Below are 18335 nucleotides of genomic sequence, written 5' to 3'. Positions count from 1 at the left end.
AATATACCACACAGCATTCTAAGCATTTTAGAATATTTACATCTATTTGAAGCCAATAGTGATATTGAGTGATATTCCTACTATCTCTTTTTTCAGATGGAATTTTGAAGCTCAGAGAGATGAGGTAACTTGCAAGAAAGAAGCAGAGTTACGGCTGGAACCCATGCCTTTCCAAGCCCACACCCCGAATCCATCATCTGTCCTGTCTCCCTGACGCACAGTGAGGCTGAGCCGACAGGATCATAGCAGGTGGGGAAAGTGCAGGAGCAAAGGCTTAGAGGCTGGAATCTGCTTCCAGGAGCATGGGGAAGGCGAAGACAAGTGGCCGGTGGAGCAGGCTTTGAAAGCCCACTCAGGACATCTGCACACAGTTGTGTCATTTACGGAGATGCCCAAATCATTAGAGTTCACTTCTCTCTCCATCTCCTCTCCCTCTTTCTCTTTCTTTCAACCAGAGCCTCTCTTTCTTTGTGGGAATGTGCTTTTTTTTTTTTAAATGAGTCTAAATACATACACACATATGTGTCTGCATATAAATTTTTTTTAACAAGGTAAATGTCTTTAATCAAAGCTGGCCCCCCTTAAAGGTATTTCAGTTTGCCAAGTGTATAGAGAAGATGGAGCCATCTTCTGGTTTCCAGCTCACAGATCACTTTGGCCCAGGAAGGGCTTCATGACAGTTGGGTTTATGAGAAACAGTCTCCCTGGCAGCCTGAGAAAACATGGCTCAGGAGGAGGGGGCTCGAGTGCTGGGCCAAGAGGCCAGGCCTTCAAGGCACAGAGTGGCGGGGCCCCTTCTCCACCCTCATGAGACAGTTCTAGGCCTCCTTCTCTCCTGGGAGGCACGAGTGAGCATCACCTACTAGAACTGGAGGGGTCCTTTCATTTCCTGTGCAGGTGAGGTCCAGGCAGGATATCAGACTTGTCCAAGGTCATGCAGTCAGACCATGTGACAGACCCCCAGGGCAGGGCTCTTTCCTCTGCACTGGGCTCATTCATACTTAGGGATAAAGGATCATCAGAGCGTCTTCAGGTCCCCACCTCCATTTAATTTACTCAGTATTTGCTAAGGATCCATACACCTGGCTCTGTGCTGGAAGAGGGGAGAGGGGGGAAAATGCAGCTGACTCGGTTAGTCCCAGGAGCTCACTGTTCAGCAGGGGAGAGAATACAGGGGAATATTGTTAATGGTGTACAGTTTGGTGGGGAGCAGGAGGGAAAATAGAAGGGGTGGGCTGTGAGGTCTGGGCTAGAAGTGGTGGGAGAGAAAGCTGATGAGGGCATGGGAGGGAAGGGCATCCCAGGCATAGGCATAGCATGGACAAAAGCTTGGGGGTGGGGAATGCAGGGCGAATGCAGTCCTGCCCCGTTGGAACAGTCCTCGGGAGGGAAATAACATTTGGAAAGTGTGCTTGAAACCAGGTCAGGGTGGTTCTTGAAAAGCCAGGGAAAAAGATTTTGGACTTTATTCTTTTAGGCAGCAGGAGCCCTTGAAGGGTTTCGAGGGAGGACATGTCAACAAGCATGTGAAGCAAGAAGAATCGCCTTTTGAAAGTTTAATGCCCCTTTACTTCTTCAGGGCTCAGCTTCTTTACCAGCAGGTTGAGGGAATTGGACTAGATCAGAGCTGGTGAGTGCCTGGCATACGTGTCACTGCTTCCCCAGCATCCACAGCGGGCATCACTAGTCGATCCCTGCACTTTCTCCCACCCAGCTCTGTTTCAGCTGCACAGCACCCAGCCAGTGTCTACCATCACATGGAACCGGCCTGGTAGAGGGTGCTGATTGGCCATTTCTCAGAAAGGTGATGTTGGTGATCTAATTGCAATGAAGACAGCAGTACTTCTCACCTTACAGAAGAGCTTTTGTCCCATCTTGCCTTCTGATCCACTCACCACTCAGGGCTGCAGAGAGATAGAAAAGTCCAACAAAACCTTTCAGCAAAAGGCTTACATCTGAGCACCAAGGGCCTGACTCCACCTTTCAGCTAAATCCCACTGTCCTCCCAGTTGGGACGAAGGGGACTGATTTAGGGGTTACCTCCGACCTTGCCACTGTCCCCAGGGCTGCTAGGGGCTCTCTCCCGTCCCTGGCCACAGCCCTGGTGGTCCTAAACACAGAGCGCGAGGAGCTCCTGGTTTTGCTGGCACAGGACAGACGCACAGTTAGTTAGAAAAACATGTGGCTTACTCTTCCCTCTCTGGGTCCTCCAGCCACCACCTTCTAATTCAATTTCCCTTGAAAAACAATGGTTTCAGTGGAGGGAGAAACAAGATTTTCCGAAACTTTGTAAAGCTTTGCAAAATAATTACCCCCTAAACTGGCAGACTCCCTCTCAGCTGGATTTGCCCCACGCTTCCCCCTGAAATTGTCCTCCCAGATCGGATCCTGGGCGTCAGTTGGGCGAGGGGTCCCCGGAGGTCATTGCCCACCATCCTGGTTGCTCACCTCTTTGAGTGAGGACAGGTCTGGGAAGCAAGGAGGGAGGGGGAGGCGGTCCCTCTGTCCCCCACACCCGGCCAAGGCAGGAACCAAACCCCTGGTGGAAGCTCCCGGAGCTGGTTCCACCTTCATGGTGCCGTGGCTGCTCCCACAGATGGGACTGAGCCCCAGGGAGGCTGCATGAGTGCAGCCTCATGAAAGAGTCTGAGCCAGAAGGAGGCACTCAAGTGCTCCCCAATTCCTGACCCACGGAAATTGCAACATAATAAATGTTTATTGTTTTAAGCTATTAAATTTGGGGATAGTCTTTTACACAGCAAAAGATAATGTACGAGCCCAGCCCTCTGTCAGCAGAGCTTCCTGCAGTTTCTCACTGCAGCTGTTTGCCTGGCTTTGTTAAGAAAATCATCTGACACTTGGAAATAGACGAAGAGAAGGTGACGTGTCTCTTCGCTGTCGTATTGGAGCACTGTTTAAGAGGACTGCCACCGGTACTTAATTATCTGGACGGATGTACCTTTGGCTTAGTGTATGCTGTTAAAAGGCCTGGCTTTATTTTTTTAAAAGATTTCATTTATTTATTGGAGGGGGGGAGAAAGAGAGAGAGAGAGAGCACGTGCACACATGCAAATGGGGGTAGGAACAGAGTGGGAGGGAGAGGGACAAGCAGACTCTGCCCTGAGTGTGGAGTCTGATGCAGGGCTCGATCCCAGGACCCTGAGATCATGACCTGAGCCGAAACTGAGAATCTTGTGCTCAATCGACTGAGCTACGCAGGTGCCCCAAAAAGGCCTGACTTCAGAAGGTATATGTTCACTTATAGATTTCTGTCTAATAGAAAACCCCAAAAGGTTATGGATTGTTGGCCCTTTAAGACATTAACAGTTTTGTATGTAACTGAGCCATTTTATTCTAATATTCTTTCTCTAGTATTTTGTAACGGTTCCTCTAATCTCCTTTGAAACAGCATTGCCATCTTACACTGCTCTCATTTGTGAATTAAACAAATTTTTAAACATTTGTTCAATCTATATTTGAGTGGGAGTCATACTTTAAAATATATAAATATATCTGAATATACTTTGACAGCTTACATACTCTGGGACTGGGGAACTCTCTACCTATTGAGGACCCCAGGAGTCTTAGGGCGACTCCTAGAATAGGCTTAGGAGCTCTTTCTTATCCTTCTAGCTACATCCTCTAGCTCCTGTTCTTCACTGAAGGAGAACCTGAGGAAGCAAGCTGAATCCCTAATTCCCATGGCATCAACTCATCACTCAGAGCACTATCACTGGCTGCGGAGAAATGAAGAGGCTTCCACAGGGCCAGTCAGCTTTCTGCAAAAAGCCTTTCCCAGGCTTACATCCCAGCATCAAGAGCTTTTCACTATAGAGTACACGGTTTGTAACCAGAAAAATAAGTTCTTAAACAAACAAAAAGGAATGCTATCTAAATTTTTTGTCTGTGAGTGGATGGAGAATGGATATGGTGGGGGGTGGGGGTGGGAAAGAGCTATTTACTGATGCTTCTCTGTGCCTAGGCCTGTGCAGTTCAAGGGACTGGAGACTGGCAGGGGTCCACTCTGACCCTCTACCTAATCTCTCTAGGCTTTGGAGAGATCTCACCAGGTAAGATCTCACTGGCTTCCTTTCTGGCCTTGTGGCTTTGGGGATGAAGGCCAGATCTCCACCACAACCCTCTCTGTATGGCCCACCCCTGAACCCAATTTTCCCTCGTCTCATGCCAAGCTCCCCTCTTGCCCCCTTCATTCCAGGCACACTTTCACTCACTTAGGCTCACTATGATCCCTTGCACCACCTGGCCTTTGCTCATGCTGTCCTCTCTCCCTGTGATGCATCCTCGCCTTGACCACTTCCTGCCTTTATAGAGACTCAGAGCACCTGTACCCTGCACTCCCCCGCTGCACTCATTAGGTGGCAATTTAATATTTCTTTGTGAATGATTTGATAGTGTTAATCTATGCTGCTGGACTCTAGGTCATAGAAGGATGGGAGCCACCTCTGTCCTGTCCTGTCCCTCAAGGCTCACACTGGGCCTGATGAGCAGTGGATACTCAGAGCCCGGGGGGTGCAGGGCCTAGCAGTGAAGAGGCATCCGGCCGAGTTTGCTGAGCAAATAAATGAAGGTTTCATGGCAAGTAATTGGCAGAACGGGAGGCTAGCAGCCAACTTGCTGGGCTCGAGGTCCAGTGCTCCCTCTGCGGCCACGTGTGCAGCGGCGGCAAATTCGTTTCTCATTAAACTGGATGGAAACGCCTTGGCCTTTCACATACCCACAAGCTGTGACTCAGGCTGTATGAAGTACAATCAAATGCACCCTCTTTTTTTTTTCTCTAAAGACAGCAGCTTACTAGCCGCAAGAGACCTCTTGACGCCTACTCACACCTCTCAGCTCAGCCAGAGGGTTTTCTTTATTTAAAAAAAAAATGTATATCACAATAGAGGTAAATGCTCATTGAAAAAAATGCAAAATGCTACCCAAGTGTGGTGAGAACAAAGTGGAAGCCCTCCTGCCATCGCACTCCCAGAAGTAACCACTGTAACATCGACACTGTAAAATAACCATAGCTGACTTTTACACGGGGGCTTGGTCTCAGCCAGGCTACTTTACAGATGAAGCGTCATGAGAGCCCAGGAGGTGGACACTTGATTTTCATTCCCATTTCATTGATGGAGAAACTGAAATGTGCAGAGAGATTGAACAAGTTGCCCAAAGTCACAAAGCCAGTAAGGGGCAGAGCTGGGATGGGCTTCCAGGGAACAGTCTGGCGCGTCCAGGTGCTTCATTTAGAGACCTCTTTTATGCAGCTGTCTACGCTTAACATCTTAGAGCACAGTTGTTCAAGGATGGAGCCCGGGAGGACCGCTTCTTCCCAGCTCTGTGACCTCGGGCTGCTTATTAAACGTCTCGGTACCTCAGCTTCTTCATCCGTGAAACAGAGAGCAGGGCAGTTCCACTCTTGGATGCTGGCGACGGGCATGGATGGAAAGCGGCCGGAGCGCACCTGGTGCTCAGGCTATGCTGCAGGTGTCACCGTCCCCACACCGGGTGTGAGCTGTCCTCCGGGCCCTGGGATGCACACTCCTCGCTCCCCAGCAGCGAGTCTCATCCAGGGCCCGCAATGACGCCGGAGCCCGGGCTTTCTGAATTCTAGCAGACGTTACCGAGCCACACGACAACAGTTGCCTGCCACCGTGTGCCACCCGCTGCCAGCCGGGAGCCCTGGAAGCCCTGGGAGCCTACCGGTCCTGAGTTCAAGTCTCTCTCCTGGCACTGCGCTGTGCACCAGCGGCTTGGCCACTCGGCCCCGAGGTGGGCACAGAGCAGGCGCCCAGCGAGGGCCTGGAGAGCAGAGGCAGAAATGACCAAATGACGACATGACGCCCGCGCACCTCCTGCCCTGGGAGGCGGCCGTCATGGGCGTGACGTCACGGCTCATCTCTGCTGCGTCACAGTTGGACCTGAGCAGCCGCAGGTGAGGGAGGCAGCGGCTTGTCTGGAGCCACACTTCTGGGTGTAAATGAGCTCCGTTGGCCCTGACGCGACCAGCGGGCGCCGCGGCACCAGCAGCCTCCCCCGCGCCCGCCGCAGCTGTCACACCGCTGGCCCGCGGGGCACAGGCTGGGGGCGGTGGCACGAGGGGGCCCGGGGCTGCAGCTGCCGGAGGGAGAGGCCGAGAGCCGGGTCTGGAATGAGCAGCACAGTCTCGGGACGTCGGCCCGTGTCTGGCCGCCCCTCTCGGCCTGGGCCCGAAGCAGCTTCCCCGTCTGCCCAGCCGCCGGCCTCGGCTTGCACCCCCACCGTGGGGAGCCGCCTGCCTCCGGGGACCCCGCGCCCCAGGGCGGCTCTGGCTCCGGGGAGCACACTCGGAGGAGGGCAGGGCCTGGGCGGCCTGTGGCGAAGCCTCCGCTCTGAGAAGCCGGGGACAAAGCCCACTGCGGCCTCCTCCCTACTCGGGCCGTGTGACCCGCCGAGGCCCCTTCCCCGGCCTGGCCTGTCGACCCCACTTCTTCCACGCCAGCTCGTCCAGTCCTTCCTCTGGGTGTGGCGGAACCTCACACAACCAGGTTAGTTAATCCTCCCAGTCGCCTCCTGCAGGGAAGGCTGGGACTGGCCACGGACAGCGGCGCAGAGCGCACGGGGCAGTAAGTGGCAGAGCCGGACACCGTCCCTCCGCTCTGGTAAGATGTTAGAGCCAGAAAGCCCCTGACACAGCTTCTGTTCGGGGACCTTCATCTGGCTGCTCAGCTGAATCACCTGCCCACCCCAGACCTTAACTATGGGTTTAAAAAGATCCCCAGGGTAGCCAGGGTCGGGAATCACTGATGGCCCCAAGCCCCTCATTTTTTAGACGAAGCAACAAAGGCCCAGAGAGGCCAAGTCACTGGTGCAGGGTCACATAGCAACACTAGAACTGGGTCTTGGGGCCCCTCAACCCAGCAGGACTCTGACACTTTTCAAGGTTGATGCTAAATAATTGCATTTGGTTGGTCAACATACTACCCCCCGCCCCGTCCATACCCACCCCTGGCCATGGCTGCCCAGCCCCCCAGCCTGATTTCTCCTCCAGATTGGCTGGCCCCTCTGCATTTAGAAGCAGAGGGAAAATCCACCAGGGGAAACAGTGGCAGGCGTGGGGGTCCTTTTGCCTGTGTCTGTGGGTTTGTCTTCCTCTTACCTCTTATGAGATGGGCTTGAAGGCAAACAGAGCAGTGTTCCTTGTGGAATGAAGAGGGGCCATACTTCTGCAAAGATGCTGGGGTTAGGGGGCTGGAGATGAGGGGGACCACTCAGGGGGTCCCATTGAGCTGCGCTACTGTAAGTGAGGCTGACAGCACAGTGAGGACCCACGGCTCAGTGCCCAGGAGCCAGGCTCCTCTCACCCCTTCCATTTGCTGATAGGTGAATATAGCCTTAACTGCCCCCGAGGGGACACCCCTCAGCAAGATGCGGCCAGTGGTTGTATGGCCCTGGCAAGATTAGATGAGAGATGAGATTAGACGTGTCGGAGGCTTCCCACAGGCAAGCATAAGCGCCTGTTGCTATCACAAGGCACCCCTCCTGAGGCTGGGCATGAGCTTGTACCTCACTGTCCGGCCCTGGCTAAGTCCCTTCCTACCCAGAAGCTTCAGTTGTCTCTTCTGTAAAATAGGAGGAGGGTGATTTCTGGGGTCCCTTCCTGCCCAGCTGTTCAGAGTTGAGTTTTTACTGCTTTCAGAGCATGTGGTAGTCACACGTTTGGAGCAGACAAGGTCAAGAGCAACACCTGCATCTGACCCTGATCCTTTCAGTAGAGTTAAGGCAGGCAGTGTGGACTATCCTCCAAGTAGGATGGGCTGGAGGGGCCCTGTCCCTTAGGACAGAACCCGGAGGCCCAGGTTGGCTCTCCTGCCCCAGCTGTGCAGTGTCTTCTTGGCCTGGAGCGTGGTTCTAAAGACCTACCATTTGTCCACACCTTCTGAAGTTCCTGTTTGTTGACCGCTTGCTATGTGTCAGGCCCTGTGATGTGATGTGACTTGCTCAAAGTCTCGGTGGCAAGAATGAGCCTGACACTGAGGCCTGTGTGGCTCTGAGTTTTCTTTTTTCTTTTCTTTTCTTTTCTTTTCTTTTCTTTTCTTTTCTTTTCTTTTCTTTTCTTTTCTTTTCTTTCTTTTCTTTTCTTTTCTTTTCTTTTCTTTCTTTCTTTTCTTTTTTTTTTTAAGATTTTTATTTATTTATTCATGAGATAGAGAGAGAGAGAACGGCACAGAGAGAAGCAGGCTCCATGCAGGGAGCCCAACACAGGACTCAATCCCAGGTCTCCAGAATCAGGCCCTGGGCTGAAGGCAGTGCTAAACCGCTGAGCCACCCAGGCTGCCCAGGCTCTGAGTTTCTGAGCTTTGTCCTACACTGCCCTGTTTTGCTAAAATAGTGCTAATGCTACCTTTCTTTCTTTCTTTTTTTTTTTAAGATTTTATTTATTTATTTATTTGAGAGAGCGAGAGAGAGAGAGAGGAGAGAGAGCATACGTGAGGAGAGGCACAGAGGGAGCAGCAGTCTCCCCACTGAGCAGGTAGCCCAGTGCGGGTCTTGATCCTGGGATCATGACCTGAGCCTAAAGCAGACAACTAACTGAGCCACCCAAGTGCCCCTAATGCTACTTTTTATAATTGTCTTGTTATGCTCCTAGAGGTTTATGGCATTTGGTTAGAAGCATGGCCCCAGAAGCCAAACTGCCATCATTCAAATCCTGGATCTTACCTTTGCTGTGTGACCTGGAACAAATTACTTAACCTCTCTGTGCCTCAGATTTTACACCTGTAAAATAAGTTACTGACTTCCTTCCAAGGAGAACAGTGTAGAAAGGGAGGAGTCGGAGAGCGGGGAGAGTAACTTGACAGTTGAGAGACCTGACAAACGCTACTGTCAGCTAGTGGTCTAGGTCAGGGTCAACAATGATGGGCCATGGGGACAGTATGTGTCTTTTACATGATGTGATGAAAAGGCACTTTACCTCTGTGATCTTCCTCCTTAAATCCTATAACACCAGGGGGAATATCATGGGGAAAACACTAGAGAAATTCCAACAGAAGGACATTCTACACACACTTGACCAGCACTTCCCCAAACTGTCAAGGTCATCAAAAAAAAAAAAAAAAAAGAAAAGTCAAAGAATCTGTCAGAGCCAAGAGAAGCCTAAGGAGACATGACAGCTAAGTGCAGTGTGGTATCCTGGGTGGGATCCTGGACCAGAAAAAGGACATCAGGTAAAAACTACAGACATTTGAATAAGGTATGGATGTTAGTTAACCTCAACTCAGTAATTATAACAAATACTCCATACAAAGGTCAGATATTAATAATAGGGGGACCTGGGTATGTGTGGGGTGTATGAGAACTCTGTGCTATTTTTTTTTTTAATTTTAAAAGGGAATAATGAGTCCCGCATAGGGTAGTTGAAAGGGTAATTTGAGCAAATGCATGGAAATTGCTTTGAACAGAATCTGGTACATGGTAGGCTCTTGAGGATGGTTTACCATCATTGGTATCATTGAGTTAGGGTGGGCCACCCCGTGCACACGCCGGGGGGCTGGTGGGTCAGCAGGTCACGTGGTGGCAGCCAAGGTTCTCTCCCCACTGCAGGGAAATCATTTCTCCCACAATTCTGATGTTTCCCACGGCTGGATTTTCTCGCCCGCCCTGTGGCAGTCAGCCCGTGTAAAGTCCCCTGGGACAGAGGCCGTGCAAGGTGTGGGTATGGCTCCAGTCTCAGGCTGGCGAGCCTGGGGTGAACCCAATCCCCACTGGCTGGTGACCTGGAGCACATGAAGGTGCTGGTCTGAGCCTCCATTTCCTCTCTCATAAAGTGCGGGAATTGGCCTCAACCTCTTATGGCCTGGCTCGGGGTAAGTGCTCAGTAATAGGAATAGTTCCGGATGAGGCGCAGGGATGGGTTTAGCATTTCAAAGAGTGCCCTGAATTGAAATGATGCCCCTGACAGACCATTGCTCGGCACTCTCATACCCAGCCCTGCAGAACGGCCTTTCTCCTGGCCTCCAGATGGTTCCTCTCCTACTCATGCAGGGCAAGATTGGGCTCTGAGCACAGGTGGACCTAGAACCAGGGGGCAGATGGCTCTTCTGGTCCCACAAGAGGCAAGTCAGGGAGAGGCAGGGCCTGACTGCCAGCTGCTTCTCCCCAGAGGAGAGGGGTGTGGTCGTCCTGGGGGAAGGGGAGGCTAGCTGGGGGTGGCCACTATCCAGCCACACTGGAGCCAGGCCTTGGGGTGTGAAGGAGGGCTGCATGGTGTGGAGAGCCCCCATCTCCTGCCTCCAGAGACTCCAGAGCCCCATTCTGGAGACTTGCAGCCCTACCCCTGTCCTAGCCTGCCCGAGCTCCCACAGCCACACCACTACAACACTGGTCTCAAGACTTGAAGTCTCTTTGGTCCTCCATAGTCCGATCATTGCCTCGGAGTCCCTGGCCTTGACCCCAGCCACAGACCAAGTCCTGATTCATCCTGGCACATTGCCCTGGCCACACTGAGCCCTGACCCTGCTCTGACATGGACCCATAACAATAGCCACGGTGTCCTGACCTTAAGCAGCCATGTCAGAGATGTAGATATGGCTTCTGGAAGAGCCCAGACATGCACTCCCTGGGGCTGGCCTGGGGGCCCTGCTGCCCCAAATGTGAAAGCCATCCACACAGCCCTAGGACAATCTGGAACATCCACTACAAACCCTTGGCTGACCCTTGGGAGACACGGGCCCTGCACCACCCCCTTGTGACCTTGACACGTCCCACCCTCTTTGGCTTCAGTACCCCTTCTGGCCTCTGAAGGATGAATGGATGACCTTTGAGGACCTTACCAGTTCTGAGCGTTGGTGATTCAGGAGACGTGCAATGCTCTTGTGAGCGTGTTTCCAGACTTTTCCTGGCTCTGACTTCCCTCGTCTGAATCCCCTCCACTCTGCTCTCCTGGCCTCAGGCTCACAACCCAGTGGTTAGAAACAGTTCTTGGCACCACAGAGACCTGGCCTCAAGACCCAGGGTGGATCTCAGCAGGCTTCTTAGCCTCTCAGAGCCTCAGTCTGCTCATCTGGGGATTTTAAACATTGGGAAGTCTCATGCAGGTGATGAGACCAAAAGATGCAGGCTTTTGGCACAGAGCCTGGCATGAGCAAAGGGTCAATATGTCAGAGCTGAACATACGACCCTTGCGTGGGGTTCCTGGGCTTTATGCGGCTCCAGTGGTGATTTAAGATGCCATAACACCTTTTCCTTCCCTTTCTCAGTGGGGAATCTGAGTCCTAGAGAGGTCAAGCTCTGTGCTGACAGAATGGGACCAGCAGGTCCCATGGCCCTGCCCCTACCCCTCTTCCTCTGCACGCCATGGAAGCTGTCGCAGCCCCGGGCAGGTTGCTGCCCCTCTCTGAGACTCAGTGTCCTTCCCTGTGAGAGAAGAGTGTGGGACCAGTGGGACCTCCCCGTCCAGCTCCCAGAGCTTCTCTGGCTCAGCTACTGAAGAGGACAGGAGCGTGCCGGGGTAGGAGGTTATGGCTGGATGGCAGGCCTTGAGAAACCTCTGGAATGTGGGTCTGAAAGTTTGGGGCCCGTTTTTGCTACAATGGTCCCCTCTTCTCCCCTCCTTTCTTTTCATGACTTTTCACCAACTGTTTCTTCCCTTAATCCAAACCATTGTTTTTCCAGGGTGAAATTTAAATCAAAGCCACATGGTTCCCCCAACACACACACACCCTTGCCAAATGGAAGTGTGTTCTGGGGGGAAAAATAACGACCCTGTTGGAGGGGACTCTGATCTCTTTGTGGGGATCACCAGGCATTGGGAAGATTTGGGGGGCTTTGAGTTAGCTTGACGGCTGTGGGCTCAGAAGTTCCTAGGCCCTAATGTGACTCAGGCCAGGAGCAGGGGATGGGCCAAGATTCCTCCATGGCTCGGGCAAGATCCCCTTTCCTGAGCCTAGGGTCTCCATCTCATAAGCCAGGGGCACATGGGATGGTGCCCAGACCCCTGAGCTCCATCTAGGGGTGGATGGGTTCATAAGGTCAGCCCACAAGGCTTGGCCATTCAGGTGACTTGAGGCAGGGCAGCAACGCAGTCCCTGGTTTGCCTCTGACTCTCACTTGCTGTGTGTCTGGGCAAATTCCTTAACTTCTTCGAGCTTCAGTTTCCTCCTCGGTAAAATGGGAAGCTCTTGCCAGACCTCTCTCTTGGGGCCGTGGGGAGAGGATGTGGGCAGATGGTCAGCATGAAGTAGCTGAAGCACTAAACACTTGCTGCACACAGTGCGGCTCACACGAGCAGCTTTTAGGAAGATGCAGAAGTGAGGAGGGTCTTGGAGAGGAAGGAGGGAGGTGCCAGGCACAGTACCAGGAGGGAAGATGGAGAGCAGGAGGGGCAGGGGCATGTGGACACATGAGAGCCCTGGAGTGGAGGATCACAGGGCCCCAAAGGGGTCAAGCTGCCCTACTGCAGGGAGTGGAGGTAGAGGGAGCTGGGGTGGGGCTTGTGGGGGGGAGGGGGGGAGGAGCCCTGGCCAATCCTCAGGGAGGGCTCTCCAGGGGCTTCCCCAGGCCTGGTGTCTGCTTTGCATAGTCTAGCACCCCCAGGTGTGCCCATAACTTGGAGCCCCTGGGGAAGGGTGAGGTCAGGAGAGCAGGGGCAACCTCACCCCCCCACCCCCCCCAAAGAGTTAACCACCTGCCCCCAGGCATATGTCTACAGAAGGCCTGGACACCTGTGGGGTGAGCACACTCATACACATAAGTCCCTGCGTCCAGGCACACAAACTGAGACATACATGCAAATTCACACACACTAGACTCATATGCAAAATACAGATCCAGACAGGCCCATGCCCAGAGCCACGTTTCCACATGGGGTCAGACCCCCCTACGGGAGTGTGCATGCGTGGAAACACACACTCGTGTACAGCAAGAGCCGAGGCGGCCTTCGACAGCACGGGCTCGGAGAGGACAGCCTTTCTTCTCCTTCTCCTCTCCACGAACACAAACAGCCCCTCCCAAGTGTCATCAGGCCCTGTGTCAGGCCCCGGACACAAAACAGACACAGTTCCCACTCCTGGAACTGAACGTTCTAGTGAGAAATAAAAATCGATAAAGCTTGTTGACATCATTCTTCTTTTTCACATAATCACATGATTTTGTTCCTTTAATCCTCACAAGGACCTTCTGGAGTTCGGGGTATCTGTGTGACAGACTAGGAAACGGGGCCCTGGAAGTGGGGGCCCCAGAGCCGACAGGCGGCGGCCCCACTCAGAGCCATTGGTACAGGACTTTGCTTCCCTGCAGCGACCACCACGCAGGCCAGAGAGGCTCTGGGGACGCACCCGACCCGGGGGCTGGTCTGGGCCTGCAGAGGGGTCGGCCGCTGCCGTGAGCTCACCTGTGACTCTAGACCAGCCACTGTCCTTCCACATGGTCGCATCTACTGGAAGAAATCATTCCGTCCATCATACAGAGGAGGACACAGCGTCTCTGAGAGGGCTGGTGGCCTTATGAAGTGGACACCGCATGCAGGACCAAGGGCCTCCTCGGCCGTAGGGTCAGAGAGAACCGGCTCCGTCACCCCCACCCCCACCCCCGATCAATCAGTCAAGGTCTCCCTGACCCTGGTTTCAGCTGGACACCGTGCTTGGCACAAGGCCAGGTTAAGTGGCAGAGCTCAGCCTGTCCCAGGGGCCGGCCCCATTTGCTCCAGGCTCAACCCCTAAAATCCAGCCGGCCCAGCCCGCAGGCTCCACATTGCTTCCCAGGTTACCCGGAGAGTCACCACCAAGCACTGCAGGCTGAGGGAACCATGTTCTGTGAGTGCCGGGGCAAGAGGGAACAAACATTTGGTGCTGCAGGCACTGCTCCCACTTTCCCTGCAGCCGGGAGGCGTGGGGGGCCTCACTCATTCGACCCTTCCCTAAGTGCTCATCATTTCTGGGGAGTCTCTTGGCAATCACCCTCTCCTGGGGGCAGCACCTGCTCACTAACCACTCACAGTCTGTCCCAAAGCTTTGTCACCTGGTCAAAATGAGGTGCTTTATAAAATGCACATTCCTGGGCCCCTTTCCAATCTACTGAATTGTGGTCTCAGGGCTGGAGTCTCAGAAACCGTATTTTTTCAAAGCCCAGAGATCTAGAGACTTGGAGAAGCCAGCACCAAGAGCCCCTGGCCCAGGGCCCTGACTGACTACAGTCTCCTGACTTCTTAGTCAAAATTTTTAGGCTTGTTTAATGCTGGGCCACTCCTCAAAGGATCTAGTAGATGCTCAAGAAATGTTTACTCGAGATACTGGTGGGCTGGCCAGGGTTGTGCAGCAGAGAGGTGCAGGATTGTCATTGGCCCGCTGTGTGACCGTGGGCGAGTCACTGCCCTCTCTGGGCCTTGGCTCAGTTTCTAAGGGCTGACAGTGAGCCGCTGCTGGCCCCTAAAGGCTGCTTAATCCCAGCCTGGGAAGGAAATAGACTGCTTTCCTAGGTGTCTCTGGGGGTTCCCCAGGTTACCCTCTGAAAAATGGACCCAGGACATTGAGTCACCCCGAACTAAACTGGGCACAGCCTGGATATAGAGGGTGTTATTCCACACCTAAGGGGAACCAACCTTGGCCAGTCCCTGAACCCCAGCCTGGGCGGGAGGTCTGAACTTGAGAGAAGTGAGGACCCCCCACCCCTTCCCCAACCCCCACTCCGGGCCTCACCCCACTGTGGGGAGGCCGAGTTGGTGGGCTAAGAGCAGGTGCTTGGGCTTCTACTTCTTAGAATCCCTGTGAGGCCTGGGTGGGTGAGCTCATTTACGGGAAAGGGGGATGGGGGCTCGCTCTTCTCACCTGGCCCTCCTCGGGGGGCAGCAAGTGCGTCAGCAGCCCCGGGTCCCGCCTGCCTCCGGAAACGCCGCCCAGGGCTCAGTCACGAACCCAGGCGGGCAGGGGGGGAGCCAGAGCATTGAGGGGAGTCAGGTGACCTGCGAGGAAGCTTGGCTGGGGGCCTGGAGGCTGTGCCGGGGTGCAGAGTGAGGTCAACTTCCCCCTTCCTGGGCTTGTGCCCCTACACCCAGCTGCCCGACTGGATGTCTCTTCAGCTGTCTGTCTGTCTGGCCTCTGGCCTCTGGTCCACCATAGGCTCAGGACCTCTGCTGGGTCCCCCTGGTGCCTGTGAGGCCCGGGTTCCCATCGGCAGCCAGCCTCCAGGGGCCCTCGGGTCAGAGTCCTGCGTGGGGCGGGGTGCAGACCCCAGCCAGGGCCTGGTGGGGAGAGCCCTGCCTCCCCCAGCCCTCCCTCTCTCTCCCTCCTCCACTTCTCTGCAGCTATTTAAAGCAAGTGGTGGCCGTGGGAAACTTCTTCAGATGTGTGGTTTCGTCTTCTTCAGCACAGGGACTAGGCGTCTGCTCTCTCTCGGTCTGGTGACTCATCCAGAGTGAGAAAAGCCTTTTTGTTGCTTGACGCTCGCTCGAGGCTCTGTGGTCTGAGAACCTGGCCTGATGGGGCCTTCCCTCGCTGGGACTCCTGGAAGGCCTTGGAAGCGCCCGGAGCGGCCCCTTGGTCCTGTCACCAGACCCGGGGAGGCCAGGGGTTGAAACGCTCTGCGGGGAGGGTGCCCATCTTCAAACCTTGCCACAGCCACCATCTTCTTCAAGAGGGTGCCCCCGATTCTTCCAGAACCTCAATTCATCTCCACCTGAGCAACTCGGTCCTCTGCCCTTAGTCTTCTCATCTGTAGAGGGGGGCAGTGAGTCCGAACTTACAGGAATGTCCCGCATGGTGTCTGACACACAGTAGGTGCCCAGTGGGTGTGGTTTATCACCAATGAGAGTTGCCAGCGTTTCTTGAGCCCTTATTTTGTGTCAAGCCCTTTGCATGAATGATCCCATTTGCTTCTAACAGCTCTAGGAAGTGCTTGTTAGTATCACTCCCATTTTACAGATGAGGAAACTGAGGCACAGGGAGGCAAGGAACGTATGTGTTGTCTCGTAACTAGTAAGTGCAAAGCAAGATTCGAACCCAGGCGATGAGGCTCCAGAGCCTGAGCCATTAACCACTGTGCCAGCGTGTCCCAGGGGCTTGGCACACGGTAGCTGAGAAAAGTTTGGATTCTGAGAGCCATGAAGAGCATGCTCCTTCTGCCCAGAGCCTTGTACCTGCTGTTCCCTCTGCTTGGAGACTGACTCCATTCCACTTGCCTGACCATATCCTCCTCAAGCTTGAGACCTCAACTGAAAGGTCACTTACTTCTGGAACCTTCCAAGATTGCCGGTTAGGTGCCCTCATGGCACAAGGCCCCTCTCTGCCTACTTACTCTAATTGCCTTTGGATCATGACCAGTGCAGTTGTCTGCCTGGGTTCCTACCCAGGCTGTGAGTGTCCTCAGTGCAGGGGTGGGTCTGGCCCCTCATTGCCGCATCCCCGGGGCAAGCACGCTTCCTGCCACACGATGGGTTCTCAAGGTTGTGGACTGAGTAAGTGCCCCCAGGGCGTCCAGTGACTGAGCAAAGCACGGAGAAGCATTCACCAGGAAAGTTTTCCAGGAATTTCTCTCTCATAATACAGAAATCCCTTTGGTAACCTTTGGGAGAAGCAAGCCCTTAGGCCTGGTTTTAGGGGAGGCAGGACGGTCCCAGAGGGTTTTGCAGAAAACCCGGTTTTTCAGGACAGCAGGTAGCCACCCCTCCACAGACGTGGGCATCCCCGGTCAGAGGCTTATGGCCCTGGAACATCGTGGGAGTAAGATGGAGGGAGCGTGTCCTGCGCCCCCACCACTCTCTGCCACCCCAAGGAGCACTCAGCTCTGTCCTTGGGGGTCCAGAGGTCACCAGGGGCAGGCCAGGTGGTACTCACCACAGGGTAGGCTTGGGGCCAGAGAGAAGTTGCAGGGAAGAGGTGAGCACACAGCTTTGGGTCTCCAGGGTCTGAGGGGAGCCGGACACCCTGAGTGATGGGGGTGGGAGTGAGGCTGGGTGGCCCCGCCGGCAGGAGTAGTAGCTACTGTCTGGGGATGTCTGGTGGGTGCCTCAAGAAGTGCCAGGAACACAGAAAGTTGTGGCCCTACACGTGGATGGGGGTACAGGCTGCACAGTAGCCGTACGAGTTGGGCAGGGGGCAGCCTGCCTGCCACGGGAGCAGCTGTGCCAGCGAAGGGGCCACCCTTTCTGCCCGCGGAAGGGGCCGTAGCCACAGCAGCCACACTGACGGGGGTAATGCGGCGGACAGGGGCCGCAGCCGCACCAGCGGCCCTGCAAGTGGGAGCCCTGCAGAGGACCGGAGTAGCCACACGAGCAAGAGTAGCACAGCCGACCGCAGAAGCAGATGTTCCCCTTTGACACCAAAGGCTCGGTGTTGTGAGCACATCGGGGGCTTTGGCCACGGCCGTTCCCTCCTTCCTGGGGCTCTGGCTGCCTTGCAGGCCCTGCAAGAGGCAGTGCAGGCCCGTGGAGCTGAGGACGGTGGACACGAGGGGAAACTGTGGGCAGGACCCTGGAGGTGGCAGCAGAGAGGCCCAGGCTACAGGTCAGGCCCTGGGGTAGGGGGAGGCTCAGGTGTTGGCGGGGTCCTTCCCAGCCCCCCAAGTGCTTCTTGCAGCCCCTCCTGCCTTGGGTCCTCCCCCTGCCCGAAACACCCCCTGATGCACAGATGAGAACACACGGGCTTGGCAAGTCGGCGAATTTGAAAGTTGGGGAGCCAGGACCCCGAAGCCCCAGCCGCCGGCCTGTCATGTAGGTGAGATCCACTTCATCGCTCAGAAGCTCCTGGAAGAGGAAGGAAGAAGGGAGCATGGACAGCGGGAAGGACTGCTGCAAAGAGAAGCAGGGCACGAGGAGTTGGAGACGGGGGGCCCTGAGCAGACCTCTCCTCTCTGGGGGTCTCAGTGCCTGCCATCTGGAAAACCACTCGGCCTTGCCATCCCCAAGGGCTCTCCCGGCTGGCGGCTCTACAACAGGGGGGGATGGCATGTGGCCGAAGGAAGGGGAGTGGGTGGCCAGGGCAGGCTGCTCCTCGCTGGGACCTTTGCACCCCCACTACCCCAAAGACGGCGGCCAGAGATGTAGAGCGACTTGGCCAAGGTCGCACAGCAACTCAGGAGGGCAGGGGAGGGGAACGTCACTTGACCAGGGGCGGGGGTGGGGGGAACAAGTCCTGGGGGTTCAGGCACGTGGAGATGAACAAAAGCTGTGCAGTTGAGCCCCCCCTCCGCCCCCGCCACCCCAGCCTCTCCTCTTGCCGAAACGCCCCAACACAGGAAGAGCAGTCTTCACCCTGGCCGCAGCTGCCTATCTCACTTGGAAAGCCACAGATTCACTGAAAACCCAGACCCTGCTCTGCCCATTTCCAACTCCCTGTGCTGGCCTCGGAGTTATAGGTGTCTCC

At 54.9% G+C, this 18335-nt stretch overlaps 1 long non-coding RNA gene across 2 annotated transcripts; it reads right to left on the bottom strand.

Annotated features, from left to right (window-relative positions):
• Positions 1-533: 533 nt before the first annotated feature.
• Positions 534-16037, bottom strand: LOC144314672 (uncharacterized). Of its 2 annotated transcripts, none has more exons than XR_013380516.1 (4): positions 14805-16037; positions 13373-13417; positions 1851-1904; positions 534-1149 (listed from the first exon to the last, which is right to left on the bottom strand). It is a non-coding gene; the product is annotated as an uncharacterized LOC144314672 (long non-coding RNA). The 2 variants fall into 2 exon arrangements; XR_013380517.1 differs by having other exon boundaries at positions 13373-13414.
• Between the last annotated feature and the right edge of the window lie 2298 nt (positions 16038-18335).

The sequence above is a fragment of the Canis aureus genome, chromosome 5 (assembly GCF_053574225.1).
Source record: "Canis aureus isolate CA01 chromosome 5, VMU_Caureus_v.1.0, whole genome shotgun sequence".
Classification (NCBI taxonomy): domain Eukaryota; kingdom Metazoa; phylum Chordata; class Mammalia; order Carnivora; family Canidae; genus Canis; species Canis aureus.
The sequence above is the reverse complement of the archived record's forward strand: the minus strand, read 5'-3'. Positions and strand labels throughout refer to the sequence as shown.